The following is a 23,198-nucleotide window of genomic DNA, read 5'->3' on the forward strand; positions in this document are numbered from 1 at the left end:
TAGGCCTTTGTGTGAGGCCATGGAACCATTGTATGTTTGGCCCTATGTGGGCCACTCCTTAGGAGCAATGTTGGTTAAATGTCCACATTGATGGGCAATGATGATTGAATGTCCACATTGTGACTTTCCCTTATGCCTTGTTAGGCCACTCTCATTAATGCCAATTACCGACTTCGATTACCGTGACCGATTTGTCGACTCTGATTATCGATCGATCCCGATTGTCAAGACCAATTACTGACTCTGATTACCGTGACCGATTTGCCGATTCTGATTATCGATCGATCCAATTGTCGTGACCGATTTGCCGACTCTGATTATCGATCGATCCCGATTGTCGAGACCGATTACCGACTCCGATTACCGTGACCGATTTGCCGATTCTGATTATCGATCGATCTGATTGTCGTGATCGATTTGGCGACTCTGATTATCGATCGATCCCGATTGTCGAGACCGATTACCGTGACCGATTTGCCAATTCCGATAATCGATCGATCCATTGTCGTGACCGATTTGCCGACTCTGATTATCGATCGATCCCGATTGTCGAGACCGATTGTCAACTCCGATTGCCGTGACCGATTTACCGATTCTGATTATCGATCAATTCCGATTGTCGTGACCGATTTGCCGACTCTGATTATCGATTGACCCCGATTGTCATGGCTGATTGCCGATTCTGATTGATGTAACCGATTTTCTGACTTTGATTATCGATCGATTCCGATTGACCGATTGCCGATCTTGATTGACGAGATCGATTTGTCGATTTTGACTATCGATCGATTCCGATTGTCGTGACCGATTGCTGATTCTGATAGACATGACCGATTTGCCGATTCTGATTATCGATCGATTTCGATTGTCATGACCGATTGCCGATTGACGAGACTGATTTGCCGATTCCGATTATCAATCGATTCCGATTGTTGAGGCCAAGTATCGAGGCCGATTCCGATTTGTCGAGGCCGATTGTATATGCTGATTCCGATTGTATAGGTCGATTCCGATTTGTCGAGGCCAATTGTATAGGCTGATTCCGATTGTCGAGGCCTATGTGATGAGACCCATTGTGATGCATTTGAGGGCCAGGCGATGGAGCCATTGTGATCTATCTTAGGCCCATGTGAAAGGCCCATCGTGATGTGTATTAAACCCTTGAGTAAGGCCCATCGTGTTGTATATTAGGACTTCGTGTGAGGCCGTGGGCCCATTATATGTTTGACTCTATGTGGCCATTCCTTGGGGGCAATGTTGGTTAAATGTCCATATTGTCGATGACGATTGTTGATGCCAGTTATTGATACCGATTATGAGTATGTGACAGCATAACGTCATAATATATGCCCATACGCATCATCTGCATGTTTGTTATGAGATGTGATTGACCATCGGATATGTCATTGGGCATGTTGTTATGAGACTCCTTGATAGCGTAGATTGTCTCACATAAGTACACGGTATGCGCATGATTGATGCATGACTAATTTGTATGACTCATGCATCTTGCATTGTGTGTTGTGATTACTATACGCCCTAGCGACATCAGGGTCGTAGCCTCCACAGGTATTTCGTGGATGGTCAGATGGGACACCGAAAATTTGTTCTACATGGGGTGCTATAGATATCCCTGGGTGAAAGTCTCTAAACCCTCTTGGTTCCAGAGGTTGCTCCAACGTCTAGACCGAATGGATGCATGAGCGTATGAGGGCTGCATACCGTTAGGCCGCGTCTCCCACTGTGTCGTGGTCAGTTGGAAGGGGGTACGGCCTTACCTACCCGAGAGGAGGGGGCAATGCTAGGCTGAGTCTGACCAGCTCGAGGAATGGGTCCGCTATCGACGAGCCGGGCCCGATATTGGCAGGCGAATAGTGAGGTCTCTTCCACTCACCTTGTTGCGCGCGATGGGGCGGCAATCTGGTTTGGAGTGTAATAAACCCCGGTGATTTTCCAGAGAGGAACCGTACTGATATGTGGACTTATTGAGTAGGAGTTGCATGCTCATTCATTCATTCATTCATTATCCACTCGGGCTGGTGGTGCGCAACTAATTGTTGTGTATCTTCATTATGGCAAGGATTTCGGTTGGGCGCGCGATTAACCTGAGATCAGGAGTCTACTACATTGAGTCTGGCTATCCAAATTTAGGTATGGGACTGGTTTGGATAGAAGCCCCTTGTATGGACCCCATAGCCTGTGATACTACGTGCTATCATCCCGACTTCACTCCAGCTTAGTCATTTCATTCGCATCGCATATTGCATTGCATCATCGGCATCTGATATTTGGCTTACTGTCTCCGCATTGCATAACTGATCTACATTGCTTTATCAGTATATGATATTGTTTTTATTATATTGTTGCAACGCATCATTTAGATAAGGCTATTGGTATTTATGGGCCTATTAGCATGTTTTCGCATTATTCTGATATTGTATAATTTATGGGCCTATCAGTATTTTCGCTTACTCTGATTACTCTGATATTACTTACTTAGCACTCACCTTGTGCACACACTTTCACCACCCACTAAGCTTTTGATAAGCTTATGCACGATAGATGCGTGTAGGTGGCGTTAGGTTACAGCAGCAATGAACTTGGAGCGTGCAGTGGACTTATGGAGCTTTGATTTTTGACATATGTATTTTCCTTTTATCACTGTATACAACTGTTTATATTAGTGGATATGTGATGATGATGTTACCTTTATGATTTGGGTATACTTGTGGTTATGCTTATTACGAGATAAATGTACACTGAAAAAATCCTCCTTGTAGGATCCTATGATCGGAATCTGGCGTATAGGCACTAGAAGCCGAGAATGGGGTACTACGGAGGCTGTCAGTACCGGATTCGGCGATCGGGGTTCTTGTGAGTCCGATCTCCGTGTTTGGGGTGTGACAAGGAAGATAGAATAGAGAGAGTTTTAGGTCAGGTTACTGGGAAAACCGAGTCAAGTTCCGACCGGGTTTGCCTTATCCAAATGGACACACTAGTCGTGGAGTCTGGGGCCGACTCATTGTGATGGGTGAGCTAAATCACATCTAGTAGTGCTACTGGTCTTTTAACAACAAGAGAGAGAGAGAGAGAGAGAGAGAGAGAGAGAGAGAGAGAGAGTGAGTGAGTGAGTGCAAGTTGCATTCGTTGCTGAGTTAAGTGTACTCAACTCGTTGTGGCATGAGTCGGGTCGAGATTCGGTCCAACGAACTTGCTGGACTCGTCTGAGAAAGGAAAGAACAGGAAGAAGACAGGGAGAGAGAAAGAGAGTCACGGTGGCTGGCCATTTCCACCGAGTTGATTTGGTTGGTGCAGCCGAGTCTAGCCCATCTTTTGGGTGTTCAGTAAGCAAAGGAATAAAGAGAAGCAAAGGGAAGGAGGAAGCAAAAGGTAAAAAGGTTGGAGAGAGAGAAAGAGTCTGGAGAGAGAGAGAGAAAGAGTTAAATGAGTTGACTCAGTGATGATTCAGGCTAGGCATGGATCGAGTTTCGGTCCAGCTTGACAAGTGTTGTTGTAGAAAAAGTCGACGAGTGAGTTACAACGGAAACTATGCCAACGTCCCTTGAATTTTACCAGATCTTACTAAATTAAGCCGAGATGAGTCCTATTAGATTGGGATTTGAGCTTAAAATGAGTATACATGAATCTAACAATAACAAGAGACGAATCCGACTCTATGGTGAGGATCACCCTTCAAGCTTTTCTGCATCATGATAGTTATCTTAGTTCATTTATTTCATTAATTGCTTGATTTAATATTCAATAAGAATGGAAATGAATTTTAGTTGCTATTTGTGTGATTCTTCATAATTGACTGATGGTTGGATTTAAATTCGAGTATTTGAATATGCTATTGATTGTAAATATCTCTATTCTGCTTTAAATGAAATATTTTATATGGATAAGAGTTATTGATACTGTATGTGGCTTGTTTTACCACTTGTGATTATTTGATAGTGTTTTAAGAGGACCTCGAACTAGTGGCCATTTCTGTAATGGATTAAACAAAATTACGTTATGAACTTACCATCTTATGGATCAGTTGTGTCTATGATGCTTTGGGGATAATCTCATTTTTATTGCATCCTTTGGATGAACTATTTACCCTACGTGGCTCGATAAAACATTTTCTTATAACCTTGCAATACTGATAAGTCCATGAGTCATACATTATTAGAGTATGCAATACAGATCAACTATGCAAATGAGGAGTCATAAAGAGCCAAATATTAGATGTCGAGGATGCAATGCAATATGCATTCCTGATGAGTAACATGAATAGCTTCAGCCGTACCTAGACCATATAAATACAGAAACACAGTAACCCAAAATGCCATATGCCGCGGATGTAATGCAACATACGGTGCGAATGGGATGACCATGCTGGAGTGTGAAGTCGGGATGATAATACGTAGTATCGCAGGCTATGGGGTCCATCACAAGGGACTTCTATCCAAACTAGTCTCATACCTAATTTGGATAGTCAAACTCAATGTGGTGAACTCCTGATCTCAGGTTAGTCGCGCGTCCCAACCGAAATCCTGGCCATTGCAAATGCACACATAATAAATAGTTGCGTACTACCAACCCGAGTGGATAGTGAATGAATGAATGAATGAATGAGTATGCAACTCCTGCACAATAAGTCCTCATATTAGTACTGTTCATCTCTGGGATCATCACCGGGGTCTAGTACACTCTACACCAGCATGCCGCCCCATCAAGCGCACATCTGGGTAAGTAGAAGAGACCTCACTATCCGCCTGGCCAGTAGTCAACTAATATCTACCCGGCACGTCGATAGCGAACTCATTCACGAGCTGGTCAAAGTCAGCCTAATTATGCCTACTCCCTCAGGCGGGTAAGGCCACACCCCCTCCCAACCGACCACGACACAGTGAGAGACGCGACCTCCTGGTATTCGGCCCTCATGTGCTCATATATATCCACTCGGTCTCGACGTTGGGGCGTCCTCTGGTACCAAGAGGGTTTAAGAATTTTCACCCAGAGCCATCTATGATAGCCTGATGCTAGAACAGATTTTTGGTGTCCCATCTGGCCATCCAAGATATGCCTGTGGAGGCTACGACCCTGATGTTACTAGGGCACACAATGCAAGATGCATGAGTCATAAAATCCAGTCATGCATCAATCCTGCGCATACCGTGCGCTCATGTGAGATGAGCTCCGCCTATCAGGGAGTCTCATAACAATCTACCCAATGACATATGCAATGGTTAACCACATCTTATAACAAACATGCAAATGATACGTATGGACATGTATCATGATGCTATGCAGTCTCATACTCATAATCAGTATCAACAATCGACTTCGACAATGTAGACATTTAACCAACATTGCCTCTAAGGAATGACCCAGATAGAGCCTAACATATAGTGGACCCATGACCCCACACAAGGGCTAAATATACAACACCATGGGCCTCACTTAATGCGTATCACGATGGGCCTTTCACATGAGCCTAACATATATTACAATGGGCTCTATCGCCTGGCCCTCAATGCATCACAATGGGCCTTATCACATAAGCCTCATATACATCACATTGGGCCTCAAACATGGGCTGAATACACATCACAACGAGCCTTAAATACGGGCCGCACATACATCACATTGGGCCTCAAGAACAGGCCGAATGTACATTACAATGGGCCTCAAATATGAGCCACATATACATCACAATGGGCCTCAACAATCGGCCTATATAATCGGCTTCAACAATCAGAATCAGCCTCGTCCTCGATAATCAGAATCGGCAATCGGCCACAACAATCGGAATTGGCAATCAGCCTCGATCGCCAATCGACAATCGGCTACGGCAATCGAAATTGATTAATAATTGGCCACAATAATCGGAATCGATAATCAGCCACAACAATCAAAATCGGCAATCATTTTCGATTACTAATCGGCAATCGGCCACGACAATCGGAATCGATTGATAATCGGCAACAACAATTGGGATCAGTAGCCAGCCTTGATCGCAAATCAGCAATCGGCCACGACAATCAGAATCGGTATCGATAATCAGCATCGATAATTGGCCTATATACACGATGGGATCTATATATGAATGGCCGATTAAACTATAATATAAAGATAAACCTTCAGTCGTGGTTATATCAAATTCGATAGCATGGAGCCCTCCATCTATGACGAATGGGGCCCACTTATTTGGGTTAACCCACGAAGAGAATGAGCCTAAAAAGGCCTAAGGGAAGGTCACAATGAGGACATTTAACCGTCATTGCCCATTAGTGTGGACGTTCAACCAACATTGCTCCCAATGAGTGGCCCACATAGGGTTAAACATATAGTGGGCCCATGGCCTCACACAAAGGCCTAATACACATCGCAATGGGCCTCATACAAGGGCTACATACACATCACTATAGGCCGCATCACATGGTCCTAATACACGTCACGGTGGGCCGCATCTCATGGGCCTAATACACATCATGATGGGTTGTATCGCATGGGCCTCGACTACATCACAATGGGCCACAACATATGTGCCGAAAATACATATCAATGGGCCGCAACACATGGACCTTATATTAATCAAATGGGCCGCACTATATGGGTTAATATACATCAAGTGTGCCGCATCATATGGATCTAGAATACAACTCAATGGGCCATGCCAAAAAGGGCCACAAACACATAATAGGCGGGCCCTGCACATGGGCCTAATATACGTAACAGGTGAGCTCTGCACATGGGCCTCATCATATCAAGTTGGGCCGTGTTAATGGGCCACACCAATGGGCCTCATGTACAATAAGTGGGCCGCATCATTGGGCCGTACTAATGAGCCCCATAAATATATCAAGGTAGGTCTCATAGATGGGTCACAAGTATATCAAGGTGGGCACCTCGAATGGACCACAAAATACATCAAAGTTGGCTTGACGGATGGGCCACAAAGTACATCAAGGTGGGCCCGACAAATGGGCCACAAAATACATGAAGGTGGGTCTGACAAATGGGGGCTTGGATTACATCCAAGACTATTTCAATAGTTGTAGGTTGCAACATGTGTATCATTGTGCACAACACTTCATGGGGCACACGGTCCACCAATGATGATCGACGACAGCACCATATAAACATCATCCAGCACCATCCAACATAATCTGGATGGTGCAGATTATAATAAATAAATTAAGGTGGGTCCTGCTATCCTGATCAAGTGGACGGTGAAGGAAATAACACATACCTCATGTGGGGTGGTCACCGTCCTAGCTCATGGACGATGGGATATAAAACATACACCAAGGTGGCCCCACATGTGGGGTGGGTCCTACAGTCCAAGGACGGTGGACACGAAACACATTCATAATGGGCGCCACCGTCCACTGTTGGATGGTGTGCATACAAAACATACATCATGGTAGGGTCCACATGGGTGGATGGTGTGAGAAAAATACTTACATCAGTGGGTCCCATGCAGGGCCCACCGTAACGTTTATCTGCCATCTAAACCTTTGATAAGGTCACACAGACCCTGGATGAAGAGGAAAACAAATTTCATAATGATCCAAACTTTTGGGACAGCCAAAAAGGGTTTCAATAGCAGACGTTCAATCCAACTGTTTACTGTGACGTGGGCCATCTGAGTTCCAAATACGGCTGATTTTAGGGGAGCCCACTGTCTTAAAGGGGACCTACCCAATGCACGGGGTTGATGTTCTCACACATCATGGTGGGGCCCACGGCAGGGATCCATGGTCCCTGCCCGTTCGGCATCCATGCAGCAGAAGGACGCTGCTGCGTCCTCTGGTGTCAGCAACAGTAGCAGGCGCTGCTGCCTAATGTGAATTTTTTTTAAAGTGTAATTTTGAGGTTTTTCCTAGGTGGGGCCCATGTCTAAAGAATCCACCCCGTCCACTAGCTCCTATGGCTCAAGACAAACCATGCAAGCCCAATATTTAATATGTTTTGGCGTGTAGAAAGGTCAAAGTGAATTTTTAATGGTGAAACCCACTGTTTTCTATGCTATGGCCTGCCACGGGATTAGATTGGCTTCATTTTTCGGCTCAATGCCTGAAATGAGCTGAGGAATGGGATGAAAGGTGTGGATTAACCACATACATCAAGGTGGGGCCTGCATGAGCGGCCCACCCAAAGCCTTTATATTATTATATTTATTATTATTATTATTATTATTATTTTTTGTTGTTTGTTAGTACACCCACTGACTTCAAAGTGTGTGGTTGTGTCCAGAGTCCCTAGACGCTGGACAGTTTGAATATAACACACATTCAAGGTGGGTCCCACGCAGATGTGGCCCACTTGATTAAGATCAATTTGATATTTTTTTTCCCATCACCTAGAAGGTAGGGCCCACATGGCTTGGACGGCCATGGGGTCCATTTAATGGACGGTTGGACATCACATAACTCATTGAGTGCGCCACAAAATAAAGGAAGAAGAGAGAGAGAGAGAGAGAGAGAGAGAGAGAGAGAGAGAGAGAGAGAAAGAAGCACCCACAGTTAGATCTTCCCTTCCTTCTTCTGCCAATGCATGCTAGAACCCCAATGGAAGGACTTCAATAGTTGAGATCGATCATGGAAGGTGGGATAAGATGGTAGAAAGGTGGGCCACACCAAGTTTTCTCATGGAGGGTTGAGACGTGAGTGGCTTATTTTTTTGGACAATGAGAGAGATGAGAGAAAGGTGTAAGAGAGAGAGGGAGGTGATGTGAGTGATGGGGAGAGGGATGGTGATGGGTGAAGGGTGTGTACTTGTTGTAAGAAAGAGTTGACTTAGAGGAGAGGTGGTTGTACTTGACATTAATGTGTGATGTGTACTTGATTGATGGGATTGATGTGATGCTCTCTTGGGATTTACAATGCGTGGAGTTTTTTCTCAAATTGAACGCCCACATTTCCTGGCTCGGGTATCAATACGTGGCGTCGGAACCGCGACGACGGCATGGTCGCATGGGTATAAGTTTTGAGTCGAGCCAACTCTGATATATAGGACATGACTCATGATCACTCGCAAACGCTGATAACAGATCGCGGGTCATCGAAATTCAATCGGGAGGACCGCGGAAGCCTATGGAATGGTACGGGCTAAGATACGAGTCTTACAACAAGAGTTAAATTAACACAGTTTAGTTAACTCGATTATGCTAACTTGGTGATTCCAAACACCCATTTTCCCGTCTCTTTCTCTCATCACCATCTTTCTACTTTTTTTTTTTACTTCTTCTCTCACTTTGCTGTAAAACTTCCACCAAGATCTGCACCCAACCAATACTGAGTCACCCATGGTCGAGCTAAGTCAATTCGGCAGCTGCATCACACGCCCAACTTCTCTTCAATATTTTTTCTTTCTTCTTTCCTCTTCTTCAATTTTCCATTTCTTTTTCCATTCCGCCAGGTTTAGAAAAACTACTGGACTTATCAGAACAACTCAACAAGTTGCTTAGTTGACTTGATTCGACTTAACAACACCTAGAGCTATACAAAAGTCGAATTAGATCGATCAGCTCGCTCAACTCAACTTGAAAAATCTCAGCTTGCTATAGCTTGAAATTGAATTCAGACTAAGTTGAGTTGGTTATTGAAGCTCGAAAATATTTTCTGTCGAGTTTGAGCTTGCTCGAGCTTGAATCGACTCGGAGCAAACCTCAAATTGAATTGACTATGATCGAATCGACTCGGTGACTCGGTTATTTTGATATTAATGCTACTCGCTGAGTATTTGATGAAATTACTCAACAAAGTGTTGCTTTGGGTGCATACATTATGTTTCAACAAGAAACGAATGTGTTTCGTTTGGGGATTATCTTATTCAATAATAACAAAGAAAGAAATAGAGAACAATCATCACAATATATATTATTAATTCTGAATTCATTTACATCCTCGTTTATCCTTTGATTCCAAAATGCAGCATATATGATAATATATAAGAATCAAATAAGTTCGGATATCAATTTTGGCAGCATTTCGGTGTGCGATGTGCTTATCTTAATAAGAGAAGAGTTGTGTGGATCCGGATATCAATCCCTTTTCAAAGGAATGCTTGAATCCTAGAAAGACTACAACAAATTTAGCAAGTTAAAGGTCGTGAAAAAGTTATTATTAAGATGTTTTTACACAACTTGACCGACAGTTGCGCGGATCCATGAGTTGCGCGGGCCCATGCAACTGATCCCTGTTGCATGGTCTGGCATAATTTATCTTTTCTTCTTCTTCTCATTCTTCAATACATGTCAGAAGTATTGGAGTCTTTCTTCTCTGAAGGTTTTAATCTCATCCTGTCAAATGAAGGGGTGGATGGGTATTTATAGGCTTCTTCACATGTGGAACTTCGATCTCCATGTTGTGGGCTCCATTTTGCAATATTCTTTTTATGCGGCACGCAACTAATCACATTCATAAAATGAGTTGCGCGGACCCACGCAACTGACATGAATTGCGCGGTCCCGCGCAACTCACATGTCTTCTACATTTTTCTTTCATCTTCTTTCTTCTTCATCTTTCCTTATTTCTCTTCTAGTCTTTTCCATCATTTGTAGTTAATTTTATGCTCCAAAAGATGCCCCCTTGATCCTATGTTTGTTCAACCATCAGAGTAAATAGAGGATCAATTCTTCTATCTCTAGACCAAGTTGTGTGGACCTGCGCAAATCTCAATCGGGTCAATTTTTCCTACTTGGGAGAGGAATAATTTTCCAGGCCTTCGTAAGAAGTTAGTATTGTGCTAAAAAGCTTTTTAAATACATGCGGGATAATTAATCATCGTTTCTCGCCTCATAGAGTCTTTGCCGTGTGGTCTCCCTGATTTAGATGCTTCATGTAGGTGCTAATAACACACAAAGAGGTCAGTGCAGCCACAGGCATATATCTAAAGAAGTGAAAGGAAGTGGGTGCAATCTACGCTGTTCCTTTTGCATAAAAATCTCAATGTTCCCCACCAACTTATGGTTTTAACATGAATTTCCTTTCCACTCATGTTGGTGAAGACTAACTGCATGGGCAAAAATGTTTAATGCTATTGTCGTTGTTATATGAGTAGAGAGACTATTATTTTTCACCATGCCATGTTCTGTTCTAAACTTCAGTGTACTGTATGGGAAAATCCAATACACTTACCTTCACAGAATAGTCAATATTCTACCAGAAAGCTTTTCAAAGACATGGGACAATCTAGAGGGGCCTAGTCCCAGAAAGCCACTTCAGATCGTCTCCAGTCCTTAAGGGGCCTAGTCCCAGTCTTCATTTTCTGGGAAATCTAGAAAGCGAGAAATGCCGATCTCTTTGACAACTCTTCTCCTAGCATCGCCAAGGTGGTTGCCTCAGTCCACCATTGGATCTCTTGGATCGGCCCCTCTCTCCCCCCTCCTAGGACGCTTAATTGCACCACAGTTTCTGCGCTAGCAAACCTTGGTGTTGATGGGGCATCTTTGCAGCCGAAGAAAATGCTAGTGGTCAAGTGGTCGAGACCATCGCGAGGCTGGATATAATTAAATGTTGACGGATCGTCGCTTGGGAACCCGGGCCTATCAGGTGGGAGCGGTGTCGGTAGAGGCAGTGAGGGGGAGTTCTTGTTTGGTTTCTCTTCTAGCTATGGCTTTGGGTCTAACTCTAGAGCTGAGATCAGGGCCATCTGGGAGGGCCTTTCCATTTGTGCCAAGTTGGGTTTCCCCAAAGTTGATGTGGCTAGCGACTCCAAAACAGTCGTGAGGATTCTTTCAGAGGTATCATCTCCCTCCTAGTCCATGTCTTATTGGCGGTCCAGGATACAAGTGCTCAAGGGAGTCATGGAAGTATCTTTTTCTCATTCCCCCAGGGAAGCGAATGCGGTTGTTGATTGTCTAGCTAAGATTGATAGTGGCAGCCAATCGAGTATTTTTTTCAACTCTCAGGCAGATCTCCGAAGCATCTCGAAAGGCCTTCTTTTTCTAGATAAGGTGGGGCTGGGTAACCTAAGAGTGAGATAGATCTTCTTTGTTCTTTACGATGGGCGGGTCCTCTCCTTTTTGGTCCATGGACCTGTCCAAAATCCCTTATGTAATTATCTCAGATCAATATATACTCTTTAAAAAACAAAAAAAGATATGGGACAATGAATCATCATTTCTGGGCCGTCCATACATTACAAACAACTGGCAATACATTATGCAAAACTAGATAGATCACATGATGTTTGTCACTCTGTTATAACCATCCATTTTTACAAGCCATATAGATCATATGCTAGCATAGTCTCACCAACGTGCTTATTTGGAACCTATATCCAGGTCATTCATATGATTTTCTAGTGGTGCTGCTACTCACAATGTAGCGATTAAATTGCTACACTCCTGCATTACAGTATGGCAGCTTACTAGATCTTTCATCTGGCTGGCAAAACATAAATCTGCAACGGCCTGTAAAATAGGATGTTCCATAGTCATCTGGTGGGCTGCACGTGATCGTTGGATATATATATTCTACCAGTTATACAATTTTCAACCTATTTGTTTTTTGCTTGTGCATGGCTAGGCTCTTGAGTCGAGCATTTTGTCTTTTGGGCTATGGGGCATACAATGTTGGCCTAGTATATGAACAACCAACTTCTCTTTTCCACTGACCTCACCAAATTGGGTTCCTATATAACACGTGATGTGGCCCACTGAATCAGCACCACATACCTCGCTTGCCATGAAAAGGGCAAATTTGCCTTTTCATGTAGGAGATTTTACTTTTTTATTTTTAATATGGGTCAAGCATAGGACACATACATGTGATATATTATTATGGGAATTTGACCGTATTGACCTTGAAGTTTGGACAAATTAGCTCGGATATCCCAAAAGTGGCCTTCGACAACTTTTGGATATTGTTTCAGACGAAAATGCCCCTATCCTTGATTCAGAAGTCGTACCGTCTTGGAGTGAATAAGAAGATACCTTCTTTTTCAAAACCCGAGAAAGTGACGGATTGGCTACTCCCCTTGCCACCAGCCAATGGCTGGTGCTCGGTGGTTTGTGGGCCCCACCACCATGTATGTGTTTCATCCATGCCGCCCATCCTTCTTGCCATGTCATTTTAGTGCTAGGGCCAAAATATCAGCTCGATTCAATGCTCGTGTGGCCCACATAATAAAAAATAATGTTGACTGCTGAAACTTTGCAGGCTCATTGTGATGTTTGTTAGAAGTGTACATTGCCCATGTGAGGACTTTTTGGGCCCAGGCGAGCTGGCTGACAAGGTGGATGAATCAGATCACCCCATTGTGGGCCTTAAGCTATGGTACCAATGGTTTGTTAGAAGAGGAAGTGAACACGTGGATACCACGATCCATACAACATGACAACTATGACCCATATAGCATGACAACTATGACTCATGCAAACAACGACCTATATGGGCCCACATTGATATATGTGTATAATCCATGCCGCCCATCCTTTTTATCGTGTCATTTTAGGGGTAGGGCCCAAATATTAGCCTGATCCAGTGCTCGTGTGGGCCAGAAAATAGAAAATAAAGAATTATAAAAATTTAGGAAAGCATAGACCTCACTGGGCTTGTGGACCATCGCAAACCACAGACCCAGTAGATACCCAGAATTAGAATCTGATACTTGCCAAATGCACCCCACCAATGCCAAAATTGGAATCTGGCACTTGCAAATGAAACTGAGATTCCAGACATTTTAGCCGTCAGATTTTTTCTAAATATACAGTGAAGGTCTAATGTATTTTCCTACGCCCGTCCACAAATTTTAGGACCCGATCGTAGCACGGTGACCGTTGATCGCAAATCGGACCCATATGGCCAAACCCCATATCCGATCGTTCTCAAATTTTATATGGCCCTTCATCGGGTAATGAAGCATCTATACTATAAGTTTCATAGCCATATGGTCACCAGAATCACCCCAATCACTGGAATAGACCCCACAGGGCCATTTAAAGATCGGAACCGTATGATCAAACCCCGTATTCGTTCATCCGTTTGTTCCCAAACTTTGCATGACCCTTCATCTGGCCATGAGAGACCTACACACCAAATTTGGTGGCCTAGGGGGTGTTAGGGCTGCCCCAACACCAATAGCGAGTCCTAAAGGGCTATTTTGGAAATTTAAGGAAACTTTAGGCTAAAGGGCCCAAGTTTAGGAAATAAACCCTAGCTCCTTATGTCATAACTCCCACCACATCCACCACCACCAAGGGAGTAAAGAGAGAGCTAGAGAGCAAGGAGAGAAGAAAGATAAAGTGAAGAAGAGAAAAAGTGGACCTTAGATCGAGGTGGGGCCAAGGAAACCCAATCTTGCAAGTCCCTATCCCTCGTCCAAAGGAAAACCCTACATCACAACCCCAAGAATCTTCCATTGATCATCTAGGTAAGATCCCTCATCCCTTTTCTTGAAACCCTTATGTTAAGAAGGGATTTGCGTGGGATTCTAACACACGAATATTTGCTCTAGGGATTCCGGCCGTTCGACCCCAAAAATTTACATTCCTAGTTCATCTCCCAAGCCTTCAATGATCCGAAGGTATGGACTATTGTTCTTAGGTAGCCCAGCACCAATTATGATATGAGTTTAATGATTTTGTTGCTTGAATGATGCATTTGGAGAATCTAGGCAAACCTAGGAAAGACCCTACCCTTCATCCTATCGATTCACATGAAATAGTTATAGAATGTTGTTACCTTTCTTATGGTTTGGTTCCAATGGATGATTGCATGTACTTGTCATGTTTAGTTCTCAGATGATGTTGTGCTTGTCTCTCAAATGAATTGTGTATGGATGATGACATGCTCATGTCTTATTTGATTTTCCCATATGGTGTTGCTTTATAGTATGTATGATTCATTACTCTGGTGCATATGATTCCGTAAGATGAAGGAAGTTCTTAACTTCCTTACTAACCCACACAACTCACATGCACTTTGTTCCATGATAATGTTAGCTTGCTTAATAGGAGCATCTAATTTGTGTAATTGGGATGCATGAAAATATGATATTGATATGCTAGATGATAACCTAGATAGTTGGTATGTTATGGATCACCATCATACCTTTGGGTTGGTCAGGAACATGAGGAGAGACGGTAGTTCCATCGGTAGGACTATGCTAGGACTTAACCCGTGAGTTTGGGCGGGTGTGTACGGGTGGCAGTAGTTCGACTACATGGGTCCCTTGTACCCGATGTCGTTCGTCACGTGCTTGCCTGACTCATGTGGTCTAGCTTACTTACTGGCCAACCTTATTTGTAAACCCTATTTGCTCACATATGTATGAAACCTGGAACACCCTACAACCATTGTAGCCCATCGATAGCCAGATTGAAATCAATCCACCGCCTCGTGAGCCGAGCATGGTGGAATGGGACACTGTGTTCGAGCTGTCGGCTTATGCTAAGGTAACCCGCCTCCCCATAGTGACCGCGAGCGATCCCTTCTTCTTGGTACTCCCTATGTGCTTGAAGTCGGGGATGGGGAACCCGACGGGATCAAGGATCGCGGGGTCTTGGCCTCACTCGTTGGGGGTCTTGGCCTCGCAACTAGTTTAGGGTATTGATACGTGGGGTGTATCAGATTCCCCAACATGCTGGATGAATGAACCTAACTAAGAACTCGACTAACACGATCGCATTGCATCACACTAGTTAGGGTGGCGACTCGACGGTCGAGGTCGCTCTGAGGGAGTGTTGGTCATATGCGATCATTAGATGGAGTCGCTCAAGGGAGCGTTGTGGCGAGGGCATGCATCATATCATCCATCATGCACATGCATTAATAAGAATAGCTAGTTGTTTATGAATGGTTGCTTTTCATTAAGATCATATTATAACTAATGCTTGTTACAACTTACGACTAATAGGACCCACTAAGTTGATCACTCACTCCCACTCTGGGACGGTGTTTTAAAACACCAACCAGACTCGCCTATAGATGTAGGTGATGCAGAGTACGAGGACCCTAATGACGTGAGCCTCGAGGAGGAGGACGAGTTTTCCTACTTCCAGTTGATGAGTAGGTCTTTATCGGCTAGGTAGATGGGGCGTTGGATCGCTGAGTAGTGGACTCAGCGTTATTCTTTTGGACATACTATTCTTTTTACAATTTTGTTGGGTGACGACATGTGTGCCCCCTTTATATATATATATATATATATATATATATGTCTAACCTCTTTTCATTTCAGTAAACGTATTGTGGATGTGATTTATGTTCCAAGTAATTCCAAGCTGCGCATTTAAGCCTGATTAAATGCATATTAATGAAAATCAGTTATAAGTGACACTCGAGAACTCGGGAGTCGAGTGTATGCACGACCCCCGATTTTTAGGGAGTTACATGCCTAAGTCAGGACTTTTTAGGCCCATGGCGAGCTGACCGACAAGGTGGATGGGTCGGATCACCCCATCATGGGCCGTTTGGTAGAAAAGGAAGTGAACACGTTGCAAACCACGATCCATGTAACATGACAACCACGACCCATATAGCATGAGAACTACGACTCATGCAAACCATGACCCAAATGGGCCCACATTGATGTATGTGTATAATCTATGTCGCCCATCCTTTTTGTTGTGTCATTTTAGGGGTAAGGTCAAATATCAGCCTGATCCAGTGGTCGTGCAAGCCACAAAATAGAAAATAATGTTGACTGTTGAAACTTTCTATGCTCACTTTGATGTTTGTTAGAAGTGGACACTGCCTAAGTCAGGACTTTTTGGGCCTACGGGGAGCTGGCCGACAAGGTGGACGGAACAGATCACCCCATGGTGGGCCTCGACTCCTCTTATTTAAAAATAAATAAGTTATTGATTACATCAACCTGACAACGATGACCCTTACTACATTATAACCACGATCCTTACCACATTACAACTACGACCCTTGCCATTTGGTCGTGGTTGTCAAGTTATATGGGTCGTGGTTCATATGCACTATGGATCGTTATTCTCAACCACAATCTTTTGTAGATGAAAACCACGATCCTTTGTGCATGTGAACCATGACCCTTCGAATGGATCGTGGTTGTCACGTAGTAAGGGTCGAGATTGTCATGTTATATGGGTCTTAGTTTTCATGGGTCGTGGTTGTCATGTTATATGGGTCGTGCTTATCATGGGTCGTAGTTGTCATGTTATATGGGTCGTGGTTATCATGTTATGTGGGTCATGATTGATATAGGTCGTGGTTGTCATGTTATAGGGGTCGTGGTTAAAGGTGAGCATTGAGTGGAGTCGGATCGGATTGTGTCCAACTCGACTTGATCCGATTTTTCAAGATCCTGACCCGAACTTGATCCGATACGGGACCGAGTCCAGTAGGGCTGATTCGATCTAATCTGCATCCTTGATGGCCTAACCCGAACCGAGATCGACTCGGTTTGGGAAATTGAATCGAGTTAGATTGAGTTGAGTCTAGGGAGATAGAGGGAGAGAAAGGAGGAGATGTGGGAAACCGGGAGAGAAAGAAGGAGAGAAAGGAGGAGAGAAGGAAGGAGAGGAGGGAAATTGGGAGAGAAAGGAGGAGAGATGGGTGGGTGTGGCGCCTCCTTCGGGTAGAGAAAGAGGGGGTTAGGGTTCGTTCGGATTTCAGATCGGATCGGTCCGGATTGACCACAATCCGAACTTGATTCGATGTACAATCGGATCTGAGTGGTCCTACTCGATCCGCACCAATCTAAGCCTTTGGTTCGGTTCAGATTGGGTCGGATTCGCCGGATCGAGTCAAAATCTGCCTAGCTCTAGTCATGGTTGTCATGTTATATGGGTCGTGATTGATATGGGTCACAGTTGTCATATTTATATGAGTCGTAGTTATCATGTTATATGGGTCCAGGTTGTTACGTGACGTGTGCAGTTCGTGGTTGTAATGTAATAAGGGTCGATGTTATCATGTTATAAGGATTGTAAGTCAAAGTTACAGGAGTCCCACAATGATGTATTTATTATATCCTAACCGTTCATCAATTTTTAGAGATTATTTTAGAGCATTAGCGAAAAAATGAATCATATCTAAAGCTCAATTAACCACACTAATAATGTAATAGGATAATGATTTTCACCGTTAAAAAATTTATAGGGCCCACCATAACGTATATTTTCCATCCAATTTGTTCATAAGGTCACAAATACCTGTATGAAGAGGAAAAACATATTTCATGTTGATCTAAAACTTTTGTAACCCTCAAAAGGGTTTCAATGGTAGATGTTAAATCCCCTACTGCTTTTTGTAGTGTGGTCCACTTTTTCTTTAGATCTGTCTTATTTTCTGTCTCAAGCATTAAGATGAGCTCACCAAATGGATGGACGGTTTTGATATAACACATACCTCATGATGGGACCCACAGAATTTGCCCCACCTGAGTTCCTAGTGCAAGAACTTCTTTCACAGGAAACCGAGTCTGACGGAAGCAGATTGTTGCTATAGCTCACACCAGCTATATAGCTGATGTATTGACGTTAACAAGTTCTGTGGGTCTGATCATAAGGTATGTGTTATATCCAAACTGTCCATCCATTTGGCGAGCTCGTCTTAAGGCTAGAGATGAAAAATAAGATAGATTTAACTATCAAGCGAACCACACTGCAAAAAATAATGGGGGATTGAACATCTACCATTGAAACCCTTTTTGGGGTCATAAAAGTTTTGGAACAATATGAAATTTATTTTTCCTCTTCATTCAGGTTTATGTGACCTTATGAACAGATTGGATGGAAAATAAACGTTATGTTGGGCCCTGAATTGTTTAACAGTGAAAATCATTATCGCTACTGCTATTTGTGGTGTGGTCCAGATGATCTTTGAATATGATTCATTTTTTGGATAGTGGCCTAAAATGATCTCTAAAACTAGATGAACGGTGTAGATATAATAAATACATCACTGTGGGGCTATGTAACTTTGATCTACTTTGAAATGTTCATACAACTCAGAGCTCTAAGAGCGTCAGTGCTCATCCTCGCACGACCATACCTACAGCAGTAGGGACGCTAGATTGGAAGCGGATTGCGTACTGAGTAACTCAGTACCCTAAGCGTACTGAGTAAATTCTGTGGGGTCCACCATGATTTATGTATTTTATCCACTCCATCCATTCATTTTAAAAGATAATTTTAGGGCTAGAGCATAAAAATGAAGTATATAAAAACCTCAAGTGGACCACACCATAGGAAACAGTGTGAATTGAACATCTACCTTTGAAATTTTCTCGGGGGCTACAGAAGTGTTGGATCAAGCTTATATTTATTTTTCCCCCTTTATCCATATCCTTGTGATCATATTAATAGGATTGATGAGAAATAAACATCACTAGGCCCCTAAAAAGGTTTCAACAGTGGAAATCATTATTCCCATTGTTTCCTATGGTAAGGTCCACTTGATCTTTAGGTATGATTAAATTTTGGGCTCAACTGCTAAAATAAGATGGAAAAATGGATGGATGGTGTGAATAGAGCACATACATTCATGGTGGGCCCGACAGAGTTTACTCAGTACGATAAGAGGGTACTGAGTAACTCAGTACGCAATCCGATTTCCGCCGAATTAGCTACTGACATGTTGAGTAGCGAGGCTTGCTACTGAAGTTATCTCACCAAGTTCTGTGGGACCCACCATGATGTACGTGTCGTATCCACACCGTCCATTCATTCAAAGATATCAATTTATGGCATGAGATAAAAAATGAGTTAGATCTAAATCTTGAATGGACCCCACCATAAAAAACGGTGGAGAGAATGAAGCCCACCATTAAAAATTTCTAAGGGCCACAAAAGTTTTTGATCAAGCTTAAATTTGTGTTTTCCCTTCTTTCATGTCTGTCTTAACTTATTAGCACTTTGGATCTCAAATAAACATCATAGTGGACCTTAGGAAGGTTTCAACGGTGGGCGTCACTCTTCCCATTGTTTTCTGTGGTGGGGTCCACTCTAGATTTGGATCTAACTCATTCTTTGTATCGTTCCCTAAATGATCTCTCCAAATGGATGGATGGTGTAGATACAATACATACATCATGGTGGGTCCCACAGAACTTGGTGACATCACTTCAGTAGCTAATCTCGTTACTCAACCTGTCAGTATCTAACCCGCATCTCCACAGTAGCTGGTGTGTGGTACACCAGTCAATCCGCTTCCGGTTCCACTTCCGACGTGGATTAGAAGTTACTCGACTTACATGTAGCTGGAGGAGTCCAGATACGATCAAATACAACGAGTCTAGATTCCCAAGACCTCGGGAAGGCTATTTTAGTAAGTCACGTTACTCAACTTATGCATCCCAATATATGTAGAGATGAATGGTCTTATTGGGCCCATTGTTATGTATATATTTTATCCATGTCGTCCATTCATTTTGAAAGATCATTTTATGGAATGTGCCAAAAAATGAAGCATATCAAAGGCTCATGTGGACCACACCATAGAAAGCAATGAAATTGAAAACTTACCATTGAAAACCTTTTGGGGCATAAATTTTTTAGATGTAACTCTTTTTTTGACCCTTGACATTAAATAAAATTCTAAATCCCATGGACGGATTCAACACATAAATCATGAAAAGACCCACGATCCTTATAATGTGACAACATCGACCCTTACTACATTACAACCACAAACTGCACATGTCACACGTAACGACCTTGACCCATGATAACTACGATCCATATAACATGATAACTACGACCCATGACAACCACGACCCAGATAACAACCACGACCCATATAACATGACAACCACGACCTATATCAATCACGACCCACATAACATGACAACCACAACCCATATAACATGACAACCATGACCCATATAACATGATAACTACAATCCGTGACAACCACAGCCCGGATGACAACCACGACCCATATAACTATGACCCAGATAGCATGACAACCATGACCTATATTAACCACGACCCACATAACATGACAACCACGACCCATATAACATGATAACTACGACCCATGACAACCATGACCCGGATGACAACCACGACTCATATAACATGACAATCATGACCCATATAACATGACAACCACGACCCATGAAAACCACGACCCATATAACATGACAACCTTGACCCATATAACTTGGGCAATGTCCACTTCTAACAATAATCAAAGTGGGCCCATGGATTATATACATACATCAATGTGGGCGGCATGGATTATACACATATATCAATGTGGGCCCATTTGGGTCGTTGTTTGCATGGGTCGTAGTTGTCATGTTATATGGGTCGTGGTTGTCATGTTGCATGGATCATGGTTTGTAACGTGTTCACTTTCTTTTCTATTAAACCATTGGTACCATAGCTTAAGGCTCACGATGGGGTGATCTGATCCATCCACCTTGTCGGCTAGCTTGCCATGGTCCCAAAAAGTCCTAACTTGTGCAGTATTCACATCTAACAAGCATCACAGTGAGCCTAAAAAGTTTATACAGTCACCATTATTTTCTATTTTCTGGCCCACACGAGCACCGAATCAGGTTGATAATTGGGCCCTACCCCTAAAATGGCATTACAAAAAGGATGGACGACATGAATTATACACATATATCAATGTGGGCCCATACAGGTAGTTGTTTGCATGGGTTTTAGTTGTCATGTTATATGGGTCGTGGTTGTCATATTGCATGGATCATAGTATCCACGTATTCACTTCCTCTTCTACCAAACCATTGGTACCATAGCTTAATGCTCACAATGGGGTGATCCGATCCATCCACCTTGTCAGCCAGCTTGCCATGGGCCTAAAAAGTCCTGACATGGGCAGTTGTGGACACTGAAAATCAGCGCCTACGCTAGTTTATATGTTATGTTTTCACAGTGGGGGTGATTAGGCTAATTTGTGGATGTTAGAGTCGCCACTAGCCGATAAATCTCAGAGTCCCATGGTCGGCAAGAACCGCAGAATACGTAAGGTTAGAGAAGTCTGAAGATTTTCCTTCCTCAGATTGACTCCCGATCTACAATTCGGGATTCTAGGTAAGGGACCTCGATTACAGAGAGGGAAGGTGTTAGGCACCCTCTCTATCCGTTCAAGTGTACGGTCTCTACTTAGTGTGATAAAGTACTCTTAAGGGAAGATGGATGCTGTGGTCAAGATGAGACTAGGCACACGTGCAAATTTTTGATGTGACAACATCCGAAGTCTCGATAAGCTACAGAGCATACGTCCACGGTGTGTTTAGAAGGCATATGTAATGATGCTTATGCAAATAGGCAAGAAAAATGGACTAGACTACTAGGAATTTCTGATGTGACAGGATCCATAGTATGACAAGTCACATAGCATACGTTCGCTAGAAGTTTATAGGAGCAGGGGGGTTAAGAAGGGAGTAAATGTCATGATGGTGTTCAAGATGAGTGGATCCTTGGCTTTGGACTTGGATAGGCTAGAACATGGATTGAACCATGACCAATATGGGCTAGGTTTAGAAGAGTCAAGAGGAAAGGTTAGGGGGTGGCTAAAGGATCGAATCTTGGGAGGCTCAGGGGCTTCTTCCCTCTCCTTCCCTCTCTTTCTCTCCCCTTTTCTCTCACTCTCTTGGATGTGGAGATGGCTAATGTGTTATTTTTTCTTTTTCTTTTTCAAAATGAGAGGAGGAGAGGGTTATTTATAGCCTTCTCCAATGGCATTATGGTAATTATGAGGTTTAAGAGGGGTAAAAGCTGAGGTGGCAAGTGGTGATTGGTTGAGGATAGAGAAACGCCACATGATGTGCTCTTATTAGCTCTCGGGCTTAGTAAAATGGTAAATAGGATCAGATAGGGGGGTAATTCCTAGAGAAAGTTGACTTTTGGATGTTGTGCCAGTTGTTGCTCGGAGGACACACACGTTCAGCGAACGGAGGTAATCGGAGTACCACCGGCGATAGTCAAACTACAGCCCGGACTGAGCTCATGCCGGGCCTGAACATGCTGTCCTCGTATGGCTCGGTCGGGTGTATTTCTAGGCTTACTTGGCTCAAATAGGTCCTAGTTTTGGGACTTTGGGCTGGGTTTGGGAGGTTCTAAGGGCTTGGATTAGGGTTTTGAGTTTGGGTAGGGTTTGGATCAAGGTTTTGGGTTCGTGTATGGTTTGGATTAGGGTTTCGGGTTTGAGTATGGTTTGGATTAGGGTTTCGGGTTTGGATATGGTTTGGGTTAGAGTTTCGGGTTTGGGTATGGTTCGGATTAGGGTTTCGAGTTCGAGTATGGTTTG

Source organism: Magnolia sinica, chromosome 11 (genome assembly GCF_029962835.1).
Source record: "Magnolia sinica isolate HGM2019 chromosome 11, MsV1, whole genome shotgun sequence".
NCBI lineage: Eukaryota > Viridiplantae > Streptophyta > Magnoliopsida > Magnoliales > Magnoliaceae > Magnolia > Magnolia sinica.